Source organism: Larus michahellis, chromosome Z (assembly GCF_964199755.1).
Source record: "Larus michahellis chromosome Z, bLarMic1.1, whole genome shotgun sequence".
Classification (NCBI taxonomy): Eukaryota; Metazoa; Chordata; class Aves; order Charadriiformes; family Laridae; genus Larus; species Larus michahellis.
In genome coordinates this window covers 73,530,529-73,552,086 of record NC_133930.1, presented here as the reverse complement: position 1 = coordinate 73,552,086, position 21,558 = coordinate 73,530,529, and the positions used below count along the sequence as shown (strand labels likewise).

The window sequence follows — 21,558 nt, the reverse complement described above, 5'->3', positions numbered from 1 at the left end:
ACAGCAGGCTCAAACAGTAGCTATTTACAGGCAGGTCTGCATTGAAGCAAAGCAACAGCGATTAGAAGGACCTTTTCCACTGATATCCCTGTTACTCTTGCATAGTTGTTCTTTTTGTAATAGCAGCACAGAAGAAAAACTAGATGTCTGAAGTAATTGCATTGGACTATTATGTTAAAGCTCACTTCATAAAATCATTGAATCACAGAATTGTTTAGATTGGAAAAGACCCTTAAGATCACCAAGTCCAACTGTGAACCAAACACTGCCAAGTCCACCACTAAACTGCGTCCCTAAGCGCCACATCTACCTGTCTTTTAAATACATCCAGGGATGCTGACTCAAACACTTCCCCAGGCAGCCTGTTCCAATGCTTGACAACCCTTTCAGTGAAGAATTTTTTCCTAATATCACAGAATCATAGCATGATTTCGGTTGGAAGGGACGTTAAAGTTCAGCTAGTTCCAACCTCCCTGCCCTTCCACTTTGACCAGGTTGCTCAAAGCCCCATCCAGCCTGGTCTTGAACACTTCCAGGGATGGTCCATCCACTACTTCTCTGCACAACCTGATCCAATGTCTCACCACCCTCATAGTGAAAAAGTTATTCCTGATATCTGATCTAAATCTGCCCTCTTTGAGTTTAAAACTGTTACCCCTGATCTTATCACTACCATCCTTGATAAACAGTCCGTCGTCATCTTTCCTGTAGGTCCCCTTTAGGTACTGGAAGGCTCCTATAACATCTCCCTGGAGCCTTCTTTTCTCCAGGCTGAAGAACCCCAACACTCTCAGCCTGTCTTTGTAGGAGAGGTCCTCCAGCCCTCTGATCATCTCGCTCCACCAGGTCCATGTCCTTCTTGTGCTGAGGACTCCAGAGCTGGATGCAGTACTCCAGGCGCGGTCTCACGAGAGCAGAGCAGAGGGGCAAAATCACTCCCTTGACCTGCTGGACACACTTCTTTTGATGCAGCCCAGGATACAGTTGGCCTTCTGGGCTGTAAGTGCACATTGCCAGCTCATGCTGAGCTTGTCATGAAGGAACACCCCCAAGTCCTTCTTCGCAGGGCTGCTCTCAATCCATCCTCCACCCAGCCTATATTTGTGCTTGAGATTGCCATGATCCAGGTGCAGGACCTTGCACTTAGTCTGGTTGAACTTCATGGGATTTGCATGGGCCCACCTCTCAAGCCTGTCCAGGTCCCTCTGGATGGCGTCCCTTCCCTACAGTGTGTCAACTGTGTCACACAGCTTGGTGTCCTCGGCAAACTTGCTGAGGGTGCACTCAATCCCGCTGTCCATGTTGCCAACGAAGATGTTAAACAGCACTGGGCCCAGTATTGACCCCTGAGGAATGCCACTCATCACTAGTTTTGACTTGGACATCGAGCCATCGACCATTGATCTTTCAGTGCGGCCATCCAGCCAGTTCCTGTTCCACTGAGCGGTCCATCCATCAAATCTGTGTCTCTCCAATTTGGAGACCAGGATGCCGTGTGGGACAGTGTCAAACACTTTGCCTAAGTCCAGACAGATGGTATCTGTTGCTCTCCCCTTATCCACCATTGCTATAACCCCATCATAGAAGGTCACCAAATTTGTCAGGCATGACTTGCCCTTGGTAACGCCATGTTCCATGTGCCTTAGCAGAATTTTCAGGAGGATCTGCTCCATGATCCTGCCAGGGACAGAGGTGAGGCTGACTGGCCTGTAGTTCCCTCGGTCTTCTTTTTTTCCCTTTTTGAAAATGGGGGTTATGTTTCCCCTTTTACAGTCAGCAGGAACTAAAGCTATCCAATCTAAACCTCACCTGGTGCAACATAAGGTTGTTTTCTCTCGTCCTATCACTTGTTACTTGGGACAGAGACTGAACCCCACCTCACTACAGGCAGTTGTAGAGGGTGATAAGGTCTCCCCTCAGCCTCCTTTTCTTCAAGCTAAATAATACCAGCTCCCTCTGCTGCTCCTCATAAGACTTGTGCTCTAGACTCTTCACCAGCTTCATTGCCCTTCTTTGGACATGCCCCAGCACCTCAATGTCTTTGCTGTAGTGAGGGGCACAACACTGAACACAGTGTTCAAAGTGAGGCCTCACCAGTGCCCAGTACAGGGGGATGATCACTTCCCTGTGAAGTATTTCCAGATTTCTGCTGGCCATGCTATTTCTGATACAAGCCAGAATGTTGTTGGCTGCCTTGGCCACCTGGGCACACTGCTGGCTCATATTCAGCTGGCTCTTGACCAACATCCGAGATCCTTTTCCACCAGGCAGCTCTCCAGCCACTCTTCCCCAAGCCTGTAGTACTACTTGGGGTTGTTGTGACCCAAGTGCAGGACCCAGCACGTGGCCTTGTTGAACCGCATACCATTGGCTCGGCCCATCGATCCAGCCTGTCCAGATCCCTCTGCACAGCCTTTCTACCCTCCAGCAAATCAGCACTCCCACTTAACTTGGTGTTATCTGCAAACTTACTGAGGGTGCACCAAGGATGCCCTCGTCCAGGTCCTTGATAAAGATATTTCACCGTAGCTTTCTTAACTTAATCTTCCATTTTCTAAGACATATTAAAGCAATGAAGCTGAAGAGGATTCTTACAACCTCTCTAGGCCAATCCATCACTGCGACCTGGGGAGTTATGCCAACAATGAATCTGGTGTCTGAATTTAGTCATAAATGAAAGATTTATTCAAGTTATTAAATTATATATTGTAAACACATCACTTTCAAAAGCAAATCACTTACAAGAAATCTTCTATTAAGAGATTCAGATTGCAAGGTTACCTGACAACTTCAAAAAAATATGTGTTCCTGATTTGCAGGTATTTTAAAGAATACACATTAAAATAGAAATTCAGTTCAATCACAGGTATCAGACTGCATTTAATGAATGAGATGGGAATAAAAAGGGAGAAATTGGGGCACGCATAAGACAGCAATTCTGTACAAACAGAATTTTAAAACATGAGAGGTGTGTAGAGGAGGAGACAGGACACACCATGCAATTCACATTAGAGGACTTGTTTGTCCTTATACAGAAAATATATCTACATTACATGAATGCAAATTATTATTTTATGCAAATAAAAAAGAAGGACAAGTATGAACTTCTGTTAACTACTGCACATAGCTAAAAAGATTATGAGTGTCTGGCCCCAGTGCCTGGAAGGCCATTGTCGTGGGTGGGCCCTGGCTGGACGCCAGGTGCCCACCAACCTGCTCTATCACTCCTTCTGCTAAAGTAGGCAGAGGGAGAAAAATATGGCAAACAGCTTGTGGGTCGAGATGAGACAGTCAGCAATTACCATCATAGGCAAAACAGACTCAGCATCCAATCAAATCAGAGTAGGATAATGAGAAATAAAATCAAATCTTAAAACACCTTTCTCCAACCCTTTCCTTCTCCCCAGACTCAGTTTCACCCCTGATTTCTCTACCTCCTCCCCATGAGTGGTGCAGGGGGACGGGGAATGGGTGTTGTGGTCAGTTCATCACATGTTGTCTCTGCTGCTTCTTCCTCCTCAGGGGGAGGACTCCTCACACTCCTCCCCTGCTCCAGCGTGGGGTCCCACCCATGGGAGACAGTCCTCTATGAACTGCTCCAATGTGAGTCCTTCCCACAGGCTACAGTTCTTCACAAACCACTCCAGCGTGGGTGCTACCATGGGGTCACAAGCCCTGACAGGTCCTGAAACACTGTACACAGTACGTGTAAAAAGGGGTATGGGTAAAAGGGATTTCTTCCCTTCTAACAAGTATATCTTGAGAGGCATTCAGGAAGGACTTGTGAAAGCTTGCAGAAGAAAGTAGAAAATACTAGTAGGTAAAGCTGGAACTACCCTTGTGAAGGCCTTGTAATATTTTTAGTATTACTGCTTTAGTAAGTGAGGTGCCAGTGGGTGTGTACGCGTTTGGAGGAAGAACTTAATTATGAGGAATGTAAAGCACAAAATCTACTCTTTTTTTTTTTTTTTTTTTTTTTTGGTCAGAATGCATCCAGCAAAGTGTGGCTTTTCATATAGCTTTTCTGGAGAGGATACATTGTTAGAGGGTATGGGGGTGATCATCCTGACTCAAATTCTTTAATCTTTCCTTTTCCTTTCTGGTATTGTGACCTTTTGTGATACTTGCAGCAGAAGGAGGTGAGAAGTAATAAAAATCAAGTGAGGGGATAATTTTTTGAATCCTCAGTGCTCCTTTTAAGGTACTGTTCCATCAAGACTTATTGTCCCAGCTGTAGTTAAAATAATTACAGCGCAATTACAGTCTAATGAGGAAGAATGGTGTGATCTACTCAAAATGAGTAAGAGAGAGAAAGTAGTGTTTCTTGGGACTGATAAAGCCACCTTATATGCATGTTACCATCCTACGAAGAGAACAAGAAATCTAATATGTTTGGCAGCTAGAAGCACCAGCCAGCATTAAACATTTTCCACACAGAGGGAAACAGAAGAGTTCCTGCCTCAAATATCTGTCCTTAAAAATTGAAAGAGAATCTGTGATACAGCTAAGAAATGTCATTTTCTTTTCCATCTTCCCATTTCATACAATTTAAATCCCTAAAGTAGGCAGAGTAATAAGATTTTCAAAGGTATTTAAAAAACCTTGTGATTTCAGGACTTATATTTGGAAGGATGCGTTCAGCACTTAGGACGTGATCTCACATTAACCAGAAGGGGAAAAATGAAATAAGGAGGGTTGTCTGACTTTCAGGAAGTCTTCAGTTCGTAAGTGCTGAATGTCCTTTTGAAAACAGGATTATGGTTCATAAGCTATTTGGTATACGTGCACACTGCCAGCTATAATGCAGTGCTGAGGTACTTGATCTGGCTCTCGCACGGGTAACAGCACAGCTAAAACTAAAGGCAGACAACGCCATATTGCAACTCCTAGTGCAAATTTACCTTAGTCAGATAATGATTTTCATTGGGTTTCAGCACTCATTTTTCAATGGAGCTGATGATCTGGATCACCATATTGATGTCTCGTTATTCAACTTGCAAATCATGGATGCCCACCCACTTTGCCTAAAGGAAAACTCTCACGGAATATACGGGAAATCTCATTTCTGCATGGATTCAATGACGTTTTACAGCGGTTTTGCACCCTGATTAGCATTTAGTTGAATTTCTACATATAGTAATCACACCACTAATCTATGAATTCCTGTATGAAATCCAGTCTGTAGGAATGTAAAAGAAATAAACCTCGTGAAGTCATGGTGATGCTACTGTCATGTATTGTATGCATAAAACCTAGCCTTTCCTCCTAAGTCGTCTCTCCTGCTCTCCTGAAAGTTATTAAATCAGTTGTACTTTGGATCATGATTTCTAACCTCTTGAATGTAAATTGTCATTGAATTCCTTTGTGTTTGCATTTTAACACACCTCCTGGACATCTTGCAAAACATAACAAGGAGAAATAGCTAGGGCTGTAGATGTCCAAGTCACTTGGTGTCAAAGGTGACTGTGGTGCATTCTCAGCATTATTCTTTGTTTCTTTTAGAAATGGATCATGCAGACACCCCAATAATTAAATCATTTACTTACTGGGGGTTACAGCAATTGGTAACGATCAAGACATTGCACAATCAGCAGGCTGCACTCATTTGTTCTGCTGCTTAACATCACCACTGTGAGAACATCATTGTTTATTATGGCTCACAGGCAGTAATCATTTTACATAACATGAGGATTTTTTTCACTCAATTGCTTTCATGCTTTAGGCTGATGAGAATAATCATCATGCAACAATTACTTGCACCTCTATAGATGATGCTCAACAATTCAGGTCACTGAATATACCGTATATACATTTCTGTGGGGGTACATCTTTTCCTTTTGCACCATTTAAGGGATAAGAATGAAAATCTGAATCTCTGTCTTATTTTCCCCTGTACTGAGAACTCTTATCAAAATGAAAAGACTGTGTCCAGTGTCCAGTAGCAGACACTTTTCAGATATCATTGGAAAGAATTCAGAAGCTAAAAATGTAGATGAAGGATTAAGTAAACAATTAAAAAATAAAAAAATATCAGAGGGCTGGAGCACCTCTCCTATGAAGACCGGCTGAGACAGTTGGGATTGTTCAGCCTGGAGAAGAGAAAGCTCTGGGGAGACCTTATAGCGGCCTCCCAGTACCTGAAGGGGGCCTACAGGAAAGATGGGGGGGGACTCTATATTGGGGAATGCAGTGATACGATGACGGCAGATTTAGATTAGATATTAGGAAGAAATTTTTTGCAATGATTGTGATGAAACACTGGAACAGGTTGCCCAGAGAAGTTGTGGCTGCCCCGCCCCTGGAGGTGTTCAAGACTACGTTGGATGGCTCTTTGAGCAACCTGGTCTAGTGAGAGGTGTCCCTGCCCATGGCAGGGGGTAGGACTAGGTGAACTTTAAAGGTCTCCTCCACCTCAAACTATTCTAGGAGTCTATGATTGTCCCCCTGTATTCAGCACTGGTGAGGCCACACCGTGAGTATTGTGTGCAGTTCTGGGCACCTCAATATGAGAGAGATATCGAGGTGCTGGAGCGAGTGCAGAGGAGGGCAACGAAGCTGGTGAAGGGCCTGGAGAATAAATCTGATGAGGAGCGATTGAAGGAGCTGGGACTGTTTCGTTTGAGGAAGAGGAGGCTGAGGGGAGACCTCATCGCTCTCTACAACTACTTGAAAGGACATCGTAGAGAGGTTGGTGCTGGTCTCTTCTCACAGGTAATTAGCGATAGAGCAAGAGGGAATGGCTTCAAGCTGCAGCAGGGTAGGTTTAGGCTGGACATTAGGAAAAAATTCTTCCCAGAAAGAGTGGTCAGACACTGGAATAGGCTGCCCAGGGAGGTGGTGGAGTCACCATCCCTGAATGTGTTTAAGAGTCATTTAGATGTGGTGTTAGGGGATATGGTGTAAGGGAGAACTTTGTAGAGTGGAGTTGATGGTTGGACTCGATGATCCCAACAGTCTTTTCCAACCTGAATGATTCTATGATTCTATGATTCTGTGAACTGTGACCTGCCAATATGGACACAAATGAAACAGCTAAATCCACTGGGCACTGACTTGGTTTGAGGATTTCTAATGAATAATTCAAACTATACCCATTTTAACTATTGGCAGATGAAAATACACCAGCAATCTTTTTCAGGAAATAGGCATAATAAACACTATTCTTCAATGCACTCACCTTTTGATTTGCTAGTAGTAGCTGACCTTAAATACAGATCTCATCCCAAAAGTTTTGCACCTTTGTCCAATTCAGCATTAAAAATAATTCTAGATTAGCTTGCAATAGATGCCATGAGCAATCTTCTGCTCAAACAAATGAGGCAAAGCATGCATGAGGTTGAAAAGTATTTAACTAAAACAACAATGATTTGAGAGCAAGATGGTCAAATGCAGGACTTCAGCATAAATTATCTTCATAAAGAGGCGATTTTACACAGAAAGATTTTTATCCTAGAGAAAAGGATTTTGGGTGATTTCTCTGCACAAATGCATTGAGTCAATTCACTCTAAGGTTTCAAAATTGTAAGGTAGGTGGGAATCATGAAGGCACATGTCTGGGACAAGGCATGGGATTTCACAGAGTACTCAAAAATACTTCATAGTTTTATGTATATTTGTTGATTTTGCTCCTTTTCCTACTTTCCTTCTTGTAGATGCAGAGAAAGAAGAGTTGTTATCATCTGTAGAAATTTTGGCAAAGCACACACGATTGCAAGGCAAAAAGATTCAGGAATAAAGATTTCTAGGCAATGGGACGTCATAGAAGGAGATACAGGAACGACATGAAAAATTTATTTTGCCAAAACTGACTTTGCTGCTAAGCAGGAGTAGATGAAAGAATGTGAAATGAAACTGTAAACATAGGTGCAAATTAGACATTATATGGACTTGAAAGTATGCTCAAGAGCTTTCCAAAATGAAAAAGTGCACAAGTCTAACATGGGAACTACTCTCTATAGTGGCAATATTTTGAACATACTGGAGAATAAAATCTGAGAAACTCAGCAGAAGACTGGTGTACTAGTTACTTTGTGGTGAGACAAAAGCCCTTTAGACGGGGGAGAAGAGTGTGGAAATGGTGTTTAAGAGGGAGAAAAGGAAGCATTGCCCAGGCTGGCTTGAATTTTTAGGAACAGCTGAGGACAGAAATGACAAAGACACAGGTATCAAATCAGGTCTTTTCCGTAGTGATAGTATTAAGACATTGATGACGAAGATAACTTGCTTATCACAAAGGAATACGTGGACATGAAATTACAATGAAGTGACAACAGTGCAATATACATTATTTGCTTAAACTGTGGCAAGGCACTGGCGTATTGAAAGCTTGTTTTTATGAGGCTGGATATATGAGGAATCTCTTTGGGCAGCTGTGAACAATCAGGTATTTGGAATATAAAATCCTTTTGCATATACTCAGAGAGTTACCTGCTAGCCCATTGCTGCTCAGGCTGGTCTCTAATTCTGATACTTCCTGGCTTTCTGCTGCCGTAGTTATCACAGTTGGGCCTGTGTGAGTTCCTGTACCCACTAATTATAAATGAAAAATACTATGAAAGGTTGAAAACCTGTTTTTTGCAACTCCTACTTCGTGTCTGGGTCCACTTTTTCCGAAGTCTCAAAGCTGAATAAATCAAATCAAATCTTTCCAGTTTTATCACCTTTTCAGAGAGGAGAAATGCTCTACTATTCAAAGAACAACATTTTGAACTTCAAACACTATGCTGAGTAGATGGTATTTGTTAGGGGCAAAATGTGGTCGAGAGAGAGAGAGAAATTTGTAATCACAGGACGGGCACAAAGAGGAAATCCAGCAATCCTATTCAGACTGAAGACAGCAGAGTTATGATCTATGCAAGCATAAAATTATACTTCTCTCAGTGAGTCTGACCCTAACATATACTGCATGAATGGCACCTGTTGACTGATGACATCATATTTATTCATATTTCAGGTAGTTCAGTCATTCTGTAGAGCCAGTCAGGGTTTTTATCCCCTTCTCTGCCACACTTGATTAGGCTTGTTGAGTTAGAGAAATAAATCCAGTCTTCTGCAATGCTAGGCTATTACCTTTGCATAGGAAAGATAATAATCCATCACAGAAAATCCATAAAAAGATGATATTAGGGGTTCTACTCTTAAACTATTTGGCAAAGCCATATCTTATTGTAATCCACCTGCCTCCAGCAGCCTCCTGCTCCTACGAAGGCAATCAATAACAGAGAGGGAGTAGGGAAGCTGGTAAAGCTCTGTTGGTGACCAAGGGCCAGAGAGCTGCAGGATACTGCTTCTGAGCAGAGCAAATGCTGAATCCAACAGGTAACTTTAAAAAGTAGAAAGCACGGAGGTGCTACAAAGATGGAAGAATATTTAAACTGGGCTTTCACTAAAACATGTAAGTGGCATAAATGTCCAGTTTCACAACATCTTACTCAGATACGTCAAAAAAAAACCAAAAAGCAAAGCGTTCTGAAAACACTGCAGTCTACGGTGAGCCTGGCTGAAGGCTTCTTTGACAGGACAGCGATCCCAGCCTGTGCTCCATTAAATGAGGCACAGTGGTTTCTTCCTCTTCTCTACATCTTCTTAGCTGAAGATAGTGAAAACTCAAGTACCTGCACTGAAGTAATGCTGAGAAGTAATGAAATACTCTAAGAACAATGAACTATATTCATAATTTACTTAGTAATAATGGAAAGTGATATGTAGAATATAAGTCCATCATGGAAATGACAGCACAGGTTTCTTTTTTAAACTAATTACATGTACTCATATCTCATTGTTCAATATTTTCATTGAAAATAAAAAAAAAACAAGCCTCCAAAAGAACAGCCTTTAATTCTTTGAACAGTGTAACTTGAAATAATACTGTAAGGAGCTGGTGTCTTTTGATAAGTGACAAAAAAAACCAAAATCCAAAATGAGAGCACTTCTGAAAACAGGCAATTGATACTATTAATCTCTGACATTTTCAAAATATGTCAGTGTAAATTTGTGATGAATTATGTATTATGAGGCAGATAACTTGTTAAAAAATCATCAAGCCTTGAAATAGGAAGCTTAATGTTACCATACTAAGCCATACATTGAAACAACAGCGAGGATCAACCTCTACCTTCATTAATCAGTGTACAGGAAATCCCTTCTTATTTGTAGCCTTTGAACTAGAATGTGGATCTTTTTTTAGCTAATTACTTGACTGAAAAGTTAACTTAACTGCATGTTAACTTCTTTTTAATGTATCAAATGGAGTTTAAATTTTAAAGAAGGTAGGGACCGATATGCCCTTTTAATCAGACTTCTGTTCTATCCTCCAAATTCCAGCAGAACAAATTTCTTCACAGATTTCATATCCCAGGAGTGGAACTGAGGCTTTGCCTGTACCTCTCCTGCACTAGCTTAGCTGATATAGCTCAGAGCAGAGTTACTGTTGGAGCTGGGCAGGGAATTAGCAGCAGAGCATTTACTGGATTAGCTGAACCTCTTTTCAGGTTCAGTTTCTCTCAGACAACTGTCAAATCTGGGTTATCCTCAAACTTTAGTATAGGTCATTTTAAAATTCCATCAAGTTTTAGTTTCATTACCTGTTCCAGTAATCAAGTAGTTTTTCTTACAGTTTGATAATAAGCAGGTAATGCATAGATATTGGGAGATGGTGCCCAAAGTTTTGAGCGTGGATCTTTCTATTAAAATTCTTGCTGCTCCACCATTATTTATGTTTTATACTCCTTGGTGTAAGCACTCTCCTTTCCAAAAACTAAAACAAATGGTGGGAGGAACATATTTCTTTTATCTTCGCTTTACAAGTGACACCAAGGTAAGATAAATGCTTCTTTCAAGGTCCTGAAGGAAGACTGCCTTTGAGCCAAGAAATCCATATTTTTGAAGTTTCAGCACAGTCTGCTAATCACTGAGAACTCTTTTATCATTGGTCAAGTGCAGTTCTGCTCTTACAATTATTACTTCTTCGGTTTTCTACAGAAAAGACATGTGAAACAGCCCAAGTCTTTAAAAAACTTTGGCATTTATATGCCTAGAACTCTTCTTTCACTTTGCCCTAATTAAAGAAAAAACAAAAGCACGTGATCAGTGAATTTGTCCTGAGTGACTTTGTATCTGACTTGCTCTTCACAGAGATTCATGTAACTGGACAGCTTTACGTGAGGTGGCAGGACTTCTTTGTTACATGGGCTTTGAACTGGTGAATTTTATTGGCAAAAATCAAAGTGTTTCTTAAAATTTGATCCAAGAAATCTAAAGGACATAAACTGAATTAGTTGTAAGGCAAGTGTTTTCTTAGCTCCTAAGTGAGCCAATTGGGAAAACACAAAGTGCTTTTCCATTTATTTATTTATTTATTTATTTATTTATTTATTTATTTATGTATTTGCCTGGGCAGTATTTACTAAGCTTTCAAGCCACTTCAGACTCAGTTTAGAGTTCATTCATTAAAACAGATGGAAACAGGACTTCTGAGCACTGTCTGATGGAAACTATGAATAGTTTTTGTGTCGATTGTAGCGTATAGTCATTTCCTGTTGATCAACAAAGACTACATCTATGTTTTATAGTCAGTTGTTCAGAGCATACATAACACTGTGCTTATGGATTACAATAGCGTGTAGATAAAAAATGTCAACATTTTTTTACTGACTATTGGTTACATCTATTCACCAATGCTTTTTATAATTATGGAGTATCATTCACATTGCCTACGTGGTGAAAACATATTCATATTTCTACTTTCACAGACCTTTGTATATTCTGAACTTTAAAACTGGAGTTTGCTGCAAACACCTTAGAATTTTATACGTGAACTACAATTGCAAAAAAACATGTCTATTTTAAAACATACCATAATATTTGCTGTTTGTGTTATTTCCTGCAAATTCTTCTCCATCCCTCAGCAGACAAGCAAGCAGCACCAAATATATATCTTACGTAGAGCAAGGGAGTCTACGCTATGTTTCCATCCAACAGTGCATCAGGACAGAGTCAATTCAGATTTGATCAGATTTTGAGCTTAATTTGACTGGTTAAAATAATTCAGTCACCCTTTTTGAGGTGTGACAGAGACACCCAAAAAAGCACCTAGCAGTTAACAAGGACAAACTACTCACAGGGGACCTGAGAACTAGTCTGACATCTGCTACTCTGCCACTGTTTATCAGGTCAAGGTTTTGCAGCTTCATTAGCTACCTCCTGTCAAATGTCAGAAACAAACCATTAATTCTAGTAACAAATTCATACTGTACTGATACTTTAAATACCTCCCAAACCTACTGCTTTTCCCACTGAAACGTTTAGGCTTTTACTGAGCTGCCATTTATGAAAAGACAAAGGGAAAAATATCCCTTTTCTTAGTAATAAATTATTACTTTTACTATCAGAGTTTGCTTTAAAAAGCTTCAAGGATTTTTTTTCTTAGTTATTTTTTTTGGGTGTGTGTGTTAGCAAGCACAAAATGGTATGTATTACGCATCATGAGAAGTTTTTAAGATTCGTTTTTTCCCTTCTATTGTAGCACTTCTCAAATACTCTAAGCTAACTGTTACCTCCTTGAAATGTCACTACACTTATTTCTCAATCATGGTTTTTTATTATCATGGCAGACTGATTCTTTAAAAGTTAGCTGAATTTCTCAAAAACCCTAGCTGGTTAGTTTGTAGCTTCATTAACTACATTTAGTTATCTTGTATTGAAAATGGAAGGTAGTGTTCTGTAGATGTAGACCAGAAACAGTAGAGATAGAAAAGCCTTGCTAAAGAAAAATTGCTTAAAGCATTTTTATTAATGAAGTTGTCTGACAAGATTTATAATGCAGTCATTAATAGCAAGGATTTATCTTTTTTTTTTTTCATGCAGTAGTCAATATGTTAAATAAAACTACCTAATGTTTCTCCCCTTGAAAAAAAAACCACACCACATTATCATGTGACAGACATTTTTAATTTTTACAGCAAGGTTTTGGGCAACTGCTTCAGTAAGATTCACATCCTACTCAGAGCAAATCTGAGCATCTTACAGTCCTGTGGGAACATGCTTCCTTATGTTCTCCTTTTCCCATCAATTCCAGAGAAAAAAAAAAGCCAGCAGTCTTCCATAAGCAAATAAGCATCTACATATATATCAAATTATGTTTATTTTCAGAGGATAGTGCTTCATTAAGTTGTATAGCTTCATTTTCACAGAGGCTAATACCAACCAAAACCCTAGCCCATTTAGGACTTATTTCTACACTTTTACAAATTCATTCTTTTTGTGTTAGTCCAAAAAGTAGACAAAAACTTCAAATGAACTCTGATGTCTGCCTGATTATATATTTGGAAAAACCACTTTCCTTCTGAATTTTGAAAGTAAGGACATATACAATAATATACATGTATACATATACACTACTTGCAGAGCCTAAGGAGAATCACAACGACAACTGGCCTACAGCAACCTAAGCATGACAGTGCCGTTCCATGCATCTTTTCCCTAAAAGCTAACAGCTTCCAGATTTTGGGTTGGAGCCAGGGGTCCCACAAGCAAGCTGCTAAAGTGGTCAAAAAGGCTGAAGGCAGAAAAAGCTAGCAGATAACAACCGAGAGTTTAAAAAAAATTCTCAATAAATTTTTCAAAGTATTTCTGAAGTAAATTGCCCAATTTCTGCTTTTTGATACCATCTGAAAGATTGAAGTGGTTATCTGGAAATTGCCTAGCAGCAACAAAAAGGCAAAGGACAGATTCAGGGAAGACATATGTGTGCTTTTATAAAAGTCCACAGGCAAGATTTTATAATGTCATAGGGGATAATAAATGGTTGTAATTTTTTAATCATATAAAGTTTTTTTTACAGTTTCTTTACTATCTTTAGTACTTTAGAAAAGTATCTTTCTGTACATTACGAGGCACTTCTTTCCCTTTCTATTATAATGTGTTCCAACTAACCTCTTGCTTTAACAAATACTAGTTTTAGAGGGCTTGTATACACGTTGAACTTGCATGTGTAGGTTAGCTGTTTCTCATTCAGTCTTGCCCTAAAAGAAAAGCACTGTGTATGTGATGGCTTGCTATGAGGGGAAAGATCAACATTTCCTTAAAATCTGCGAATGGCGTACTTGAGGTATTAAAATTGTCACCTCTATATTCTTTATTTTTTACAGTTGTGTGTTTTAAAATTCAACCTTAAATTTCATGTACAGCAAAAACTTTTCCACCTGATAGCTACAGAACCAAGAAGAAAAAAGTTACTGACAGTGTGTGAGGATACATTTCACATTAAAGATGAATGGATAATGATAAGATGAACAATGACAAGTTAGATGTGGAAAAAGTGCTGGGTTTTCCAATTTCTGTGCATCATACATTAGACTTTATTAGTATTTTTTTCACTTTTTCCTTAATTTCTCAATTTCATTGGCCATTTTACAGCACTTCACTGAATTGCATAATGAAAAGTGTAGCTTGTTAGAAAGAACTGTGGAAAGTCAGAAGGCTAAGGCTATACACGTCTTCTGTAACCAAGCAGAGCTATGACTTCTTATTGCTGTGAAATGCATCAAAATTTGGACAATGTCTGGTATGAGTGTTTGACATTGCCATAATAATACTGGTTTGCCACAAGAATACCATACGAACACCGGTACCAGACTGAACAAAATATCAGCATTTAACTGCAGATAGTTAAATAAGGTTTACCCCAAGGCTACACTTTATGTCCTCCTATTGTGCCTCCTTCTCTCGTATGACATGCCCACTCTGCATTTTCATCTCCAGAAAAACTAGTGAGTTACGCCCACAGTGTTTGGTAAACTGAAAAGATGAGCTAGTCATACATATAGAAAGGTTCACTCTGAGACATATACAAATACATCTGCTTGGAAATGAATGGATAGCTCTGTCCGTTGACCTGCCACTCTGCTAAGAAAGGCACACGTGAAAGTTGAGGCTGGGAGAAGAAACACATGTATCGCTGTAACTGCTACCATCTTGTAACTGCTTCTACTATTGTACTGACTAGAATGTGTGTATTCCCCAGGAACGGTTATTATATTTGTACTATTCTTCTCCTGTGCTCTACCTACAACTCCTGTCACAGTCTTCACTGCCACGGTGGCAGTGTCCTGTGGCACCACAATATACTCTCTGTATTTACCCCATCTGCAGGGAAAAACATGTCTTGTCCTTTCCCTCTTCCCTTCTCCTAACAAGTATAATTGCATGCTCAACTACTTTGAATAACATTGTGAAGATGGCTCAAATTAAAGAAATATCATATCCCATTATTTCAGTAAGTACAGGTTAGATAATTACATGTCTCAGTAGCACAGAGTTAAAAAAGTTAGAAAAAAAAAAGGATGCATGTTTGTGTATCTTCAGGGGCATGTGTGGTTTTGGCCAGGAAAATGCTACAAAAACATGCGCTTTTTGTGTCTCCCTGACAAGGTTTCAGAGCTCTCATGGGCAGCTCTGAGACTACCACGCCACTAGGCAAGCTGCTTACTCACGGACTGGCAAGCCATTTGTCGAGTGAGCAGGTTGTCCCACGCTGCTCTGTCCTCTCCACTGAACTAGTATTTGATGTGTAGCACACACGCAAGGTACGGAAAACTTTTGGGATTTGGGTTTTGGCATACAGAGAATGAATTGCTGACTTCCAGCCTCACCTAGTAATGCCCATGACTGAAATCAGGCACCAACTGGTGAAGACATATACTTCGGTAGTACACACATGTGTAAAGACTTCTATGTTTAATAGAAACATTTACTGAACTTAAAAAAATAACATGAAAGGAAAAGTCATGGCTTCCCAAAGTCTGGTAAGAATCAGCGTATTAGAAGTATAATCTAAGGGGAGCTTGTGAAACATACCAGAGAACATAATGGGAAGGGGGGGGATAGGCTTAGCTTTTTACTCAACAGTGTCTGCTGGAAAAAAAAAGATGTGCTAGAAAAAGAAGATGTGCTAGAAAAAATGCACTGGGGAATCAGTGCTGGTTATTATTTCATTTCCTTTTGAAGTCATCTTATTCTGCTGAGCTTCAGAGACCTGCATGACCAGTAAAAACTGCCTCCAAAAATCTCATTTTTATATAAGAATATAGGCAAGTTTTAATTTCTAATGACACACAGCTTTGGGGGTTGCAGTTTTTAGAACTTGTTTTTCATGGACCTCTCTACTAATAGGGAAGGGGGGAGGCAATTTTTGTTTTCATGCTTTAACTCCTCCTAATAATTTTTAATTTACCTATAGAATGTGGAAAGATCAAAGATATAAACCTAGTTGAAATGATGCTGGAGGAGTCCAGGAGCAATTTGCTGCTTATTAGGAAAGATCTCCAAAAAGATCAAATAATCACACTGGAAATCCAAAGGGCAGCATGGTACATCAGCGTTGAACTTTGAGCTAAAGAGTCAGTTTTGCCGAACTAACATAGCTCCAGCAGATGGGATTTAAGCTCATCAAAACCAATCCACCCTCCCACTTTGCAGTCTGCAAAATCCCTTTGAGGACCCATATGCTGCTGATGCTCTTCCAGGAGGTTATTTGCAGTGGCTGAAAGCCGCTCTGGGTCAGAGGCTTAACCTCAATGTACCAGACTCCATCCACATAGCTGCTCCTGCTACAGAATGGAGTTCATAACCTGGCCTCTCTTTATGACGAGGTAACTGTTATTCAACCCTCTATTGAAGGCAAAATTGCATGCCAAGCGAGATGTTATTATTACTACATGCTTATTGACCCTATTAGGCCACTTCCACTGCTGTTCTCCATCAATGTTTTGTTTTTCTGTGAATCAATGCCAAGGAAAGATTACTGCTACAACTGAGGGAAATTCAGTGCGAATCAACTATGATGGATAACTGTGTCCAGACAGGTCTGGAGTGACTACAAGCAGGGCTCAGTTTTGATTAATGCAGCTCTAGAATGAAGTGAAATGTGAAGAAATATCCTCACCGATGAACCTGGGTAGTGCAAAGCATAGCGATGCTAACGGATGCTACTGGTTATGTAGTAACCTGAGGACAATTCAGATCACATCCACCTCTTCTCAGCCACGCTCTGCAGCTGTTCACAAAACACTCTTACATTTCATATGCATGGGAACAAGTGAGTGCTGGCGACCAAATAAGAGGTGATTTCGCTCTCAGTTCCTTATCATGCCAGGACTAAATTCTGTGTAACTGAACTGAATACGGTTGAAAGGAGCAAGGGCCACTGAGAGTTGCACTTGGAGAAGAGCCCTGGGGAAGGGTCTGCATATCCCATAATTATACCACAGCTGCAGCTCTACTTACTGGATGCAGATGGTTAGCAGACAGCCAAAACTTCTTTCCTGCTTTACGTCTGGTATCTGTCTCTCTCCTTCACTGTTTCCTTCTCTTTTAGTCCTTACATAGGTACTCTGTCAGGGTCTCCCCGGGGAGACTTTATCACAGCTGCCATGGAAGTTTATGTGCATATATTTTCAGATAGGCCCCTCCTGAGTCATAGGATCAGGTGGGCACTGCATTTTTGCTTTTACAGGTTTAAAATTTTAAAGTCTTTGAAAGTGGGCAGAAGCTCAAAACATCTCAGCTGCAGTCCCAATCTGATTTTTGAATGTTTGTACTGGGCAGCCTGATATCTTTTGTAAGATGGAAGCAAAAGCAACATTAGCAATTCTCCGATGCTTGTATGTCTGAGTATTGGATACACAGACATACTTTTGTCCCAAGCAGAAAGTCTTCCACTTATATAAATATACCTATTGAATGAACTTTAAAGAATTATAGAGCAAGTCACTTGCCCGACCAAGACATGTCCCTTACATATAGTAACAGCATCTTAGAGTTTGAAACAAATTATTTCTGAAGCAACCCAGCATCACAAAAGCTCAAATAGGAAAAGTATTATTAGATGAAACATGACAGTAAGCTCAGAACAGGAGCCTAGGAAATTGATGTTCTGAATTCAAATAACACAGACTTTCAAGGATAACAGAGAATACACCCAGGAATGAAGCTTCATGTACAGATTTCAATAGTTCCTTATATTTGAACACAAACAGAGCAAGCCAAAACCTAGACTCTTCAACCTCACTCTGACTGAGCTGAGATGGTAGGAGGTCATCTCCAACTTAACACTGAAAGTGTTCTTTTGAATAACTGAAGAATCAAACTACCTCCAGAAACCTGTGTAGCTTTTCAAACTTGTAGGCAATTTAAACTCTCTGCTGCTCCTCTGTGTCTCTCATGAAAAATCAACCCTGTTCTTCAGCTGCAATTTCTTGTGTCATCATTCTCTCCAAGGCATTGTGGTTTACATACTAGAAATAGCGAAATGTGTTTTACTCACTTTAAAATTTCAAGAATATGGTCATTAAAATCAAGCTTCTCTGAGTAATAATGTTTTGGTTAATTGAACCTCTCTGACATGTAGTCCCCTAGGTTTCATGTGCTAAAAGTTCAGAAAAATTCACTATGCTGTGAATACATTATTCCTTAAATATACCAGGACAAAACTAGACGCTCCTGTTCTGAGCTTGCTGTCATGTTTCATCTAATAATACTTTTCCCATTTGTGCTTTTGTGATGCTGGGTTGCTTCAGAAATAATTTGTTTCAAACTCTAAGATGATGTTACTATATGTAAGGAACATTTCTTGGTAGGGCAAGTGACTTGCTCTATAATTCTTTAAAATTCATTTGGTTCCTAAGTTACTATATACACGCACTCCTAACACACATACAGACATATACAAGTTTACCTAATATTCAGTTTTGCATAAAAATCAAACCCAACACAGAACATTTTGAAGGAGAAATAGTTACATGCATTTTAAAACCCAAACCCTCATTTCATTTAAAGAAGAAATCAAGATTGCAGAGAAAAACACTAAAAAGTTGGGAAATACTAGATTCAAGGTTGGCACAGTACCTCCTCCTTTTTAGGTCTATGTGTTATGACAGCCTTTAAATGCATAATACTTTTCCCCACAAAGAACGTTGACCACTCAGTAAACAAGCAGAAAACGATTTTTTAAAGAGCATTTATCCTATGCTTTGTGTTGACTTTAAACTCTTCAGAGAATGTGAATCCCTACAGACTCTGATTACCAACATACCCAAGGTCTCCTGACAGCACAAGCATTTTTTTCCACTAAATCTTTTTAATGGGTCTCACTAACACATGGACAACATTTTTAATGAATATTTAATTTATGAAGTATTGTTCCTGTTCAGACAGTCTGTGTCCATCTATCACAAATCCCTGATTAGATTTAGGACTTGGCTCCACTTCTACATCAGTTTTTGTTCCTGGTTTCTATTCCTTCCTTTATGCTTGTGCACCGCTGACCCCAGACTCTGCCTGAGGCGTGTGCTGCCTGTATCATCTTGTCCAGCTTGGATTCAGCATTCATTTTCTTTGTCTCAAAGGGATCTTCTCACGGAGAGAGAGTAACTGCTGAAGTTACTGAGGGAGAACACTGGGATGGTGATGGCAGGCACTATATGACAGATGGCGCTCAACTTGGCAAAGTTTTGTCCATAGAGTTGTTGCCTGATGAGAATGGTCCCTGGTACATGTACACGGCAAAGCACAGCTGGGTGTTTTCTCAGTGTTGGCTGATGTAGGGAGAAAGCAATAATTAACAGTATTGGTGATCCAGTGCTCTAATTTGCTGGCTGGGCCTATTTTATTTAACCATATAGACAGAGTATGCCACACAAGCTTATAACTATGGCTGTTATGTTTTGGCTCTGCCCATAACCGAGTATTACTTCCATTATAATCGCTGCAAATGTTGGAACCTAATTCTTTTATGAATTTTACCTGTTGTTTATTTTCACAATTCTCTCACTAGAAACACAAGACATTTTTATTTTGCCTTTAGTGTACTCTTGTAGGCTTCTTCATGCTACAGAGAAGCTATGGAAGGACCTAACATAAATAATTAGAAGTCACTTGCCCTGGTCTGGTGCATGAATTAACTCAAAATTTATGTTTTAAACCTGTATCAGCTGTTACAAGTGACTATTTCTAGCAGATATGAGAGGGGGCAAGAGATGAAGAAGAACTAAGAGGCTTCAGCCCAGAGTAAATGCAAGAATATTTGTTATATACCTGTAGACTTTAAAGCAGATGTTCTGCTTATGAGACTGAATCTGGGAGCTCTGAATGCCAAATGAATGCTCAAGCATCCTTGTAAAGTTTATCTGAGTTTCTTAATTCATACTTCTCAAGATGGATTACTCTTACCAAATCCAAGCAGTTAACAAAATTCATTTATCATTTCCAAGAATTTTAAGATGACAGATCTTTTCATCATGGTAATTTTTTTAAACCAGCAAACGACTTCTGAGAAGTTCAGCCTCCGCACCTTCTCACATCAGGACTGTACCATTAGTTCTTCTGGCCATTTCTATGACTAATTTGAAGTGACCTGCTGTTAGCTCTTCTCTGAGAGTTCAGAAAAGAGGAAGTAAGTAAGTGCTTCCTTCTCTCAGGGACATCTGGCTCTTATTGTGAATTGTAATCTTTCTACAGTGCTTTGTTCTCTTGAATTGCAATATTTGATTCTGAAAAGACTAGATAGTCATTCATGTTGTGTTTGTTTTTTTTAACCTCCAAATCTGCTATAAGAGTAATAGCATAAAGGTTTGGAATTAAAATTTTGTTTACACTTTGGCAATCATTCAAGGAAGAAAGGGGGTTCCATCAGTACAACCAACGACAGTACTAGGTCCAGACTCCCTGTTCTCAAAAACCAGTCTTTTTGCAATTATGTTTTTTGAGAAACACGGACACCTGCCACAGCTTTCAATGGGATGCACATTTCCCAAGAGCTGAAATTCAGATGTTTTCAGAGAGTCACAGCTGACATCTTTATTGACATAGGCAGGTACCAAAAACAGTAAATGGTGGGAAAATTTGTGAGGAGGCAGGTGGGCCTGCTGAGGGCACTGAGCAATGATAGTACAAAATCATAGAATCACAGAATGGTTTGGGTTTGAAGGGACCTTAAAGATCATTTAGTTCCAACCCCCCTGCCATGGGCAGGGACACCTCCCACTAGACCAGGCTGCTCAGAGCCCCATCCAGCCTGGCCTTGAACACCTCCAGGGATGAGGCATCCACAGCTTCTCTGGGCAACCTGTTCCAGGAGGATTATGTCTAGTCCTTTCACAGTATTACAATCTCCCCAGAGGAGGTCAACTAAAATCACACAAGAAGATCAAAAGACAAAAGAAGCCATGAAAATGGGAAAATTGGAGAGTCCCCTATCTCCAAGCCTGCTTCTCCATCTACCTGGCAGGTGGGCAAGGAGTGCAGTGACACCAGAGGTAAAATGTGACCCCACCAACATACTTCAGACTTCTCAAGCTCAGCTGGTGTACTGCTCCTCTAGTTTTCTATAGCTTGGAGAATGTATTTCCTAAACTGCAGCAATATCCCAATAAATCAAGAGAGACTCTGGGACACACTCTGAAATCTTTGCAGGTCCATGCACATTTCAACTGTGTCCATGGACATTTCAATTGTAAAAGGCAAATAAACTTTTTCTTTAGAGAAAAGGGTGTGGGGGAAGAA

The 21,558-nt window shown here is 40.0% G+C and overlaps 1 protein-coding gene across 4 annotated transcripts in view; it reads right to left on the bottom strand.

The window, feature by feature from the left end:
- LINGO2 (leucine rich repeat and Ig domain containing 2) overlaps nucleotides 1-21,558 on the bottom strand; it is a 552,583-nt gene that overhangs the window by 53,933 nt on the left and 477,092 nt on the right. The gene's annotated exons all lie outside the window — the stretch shown is intronic.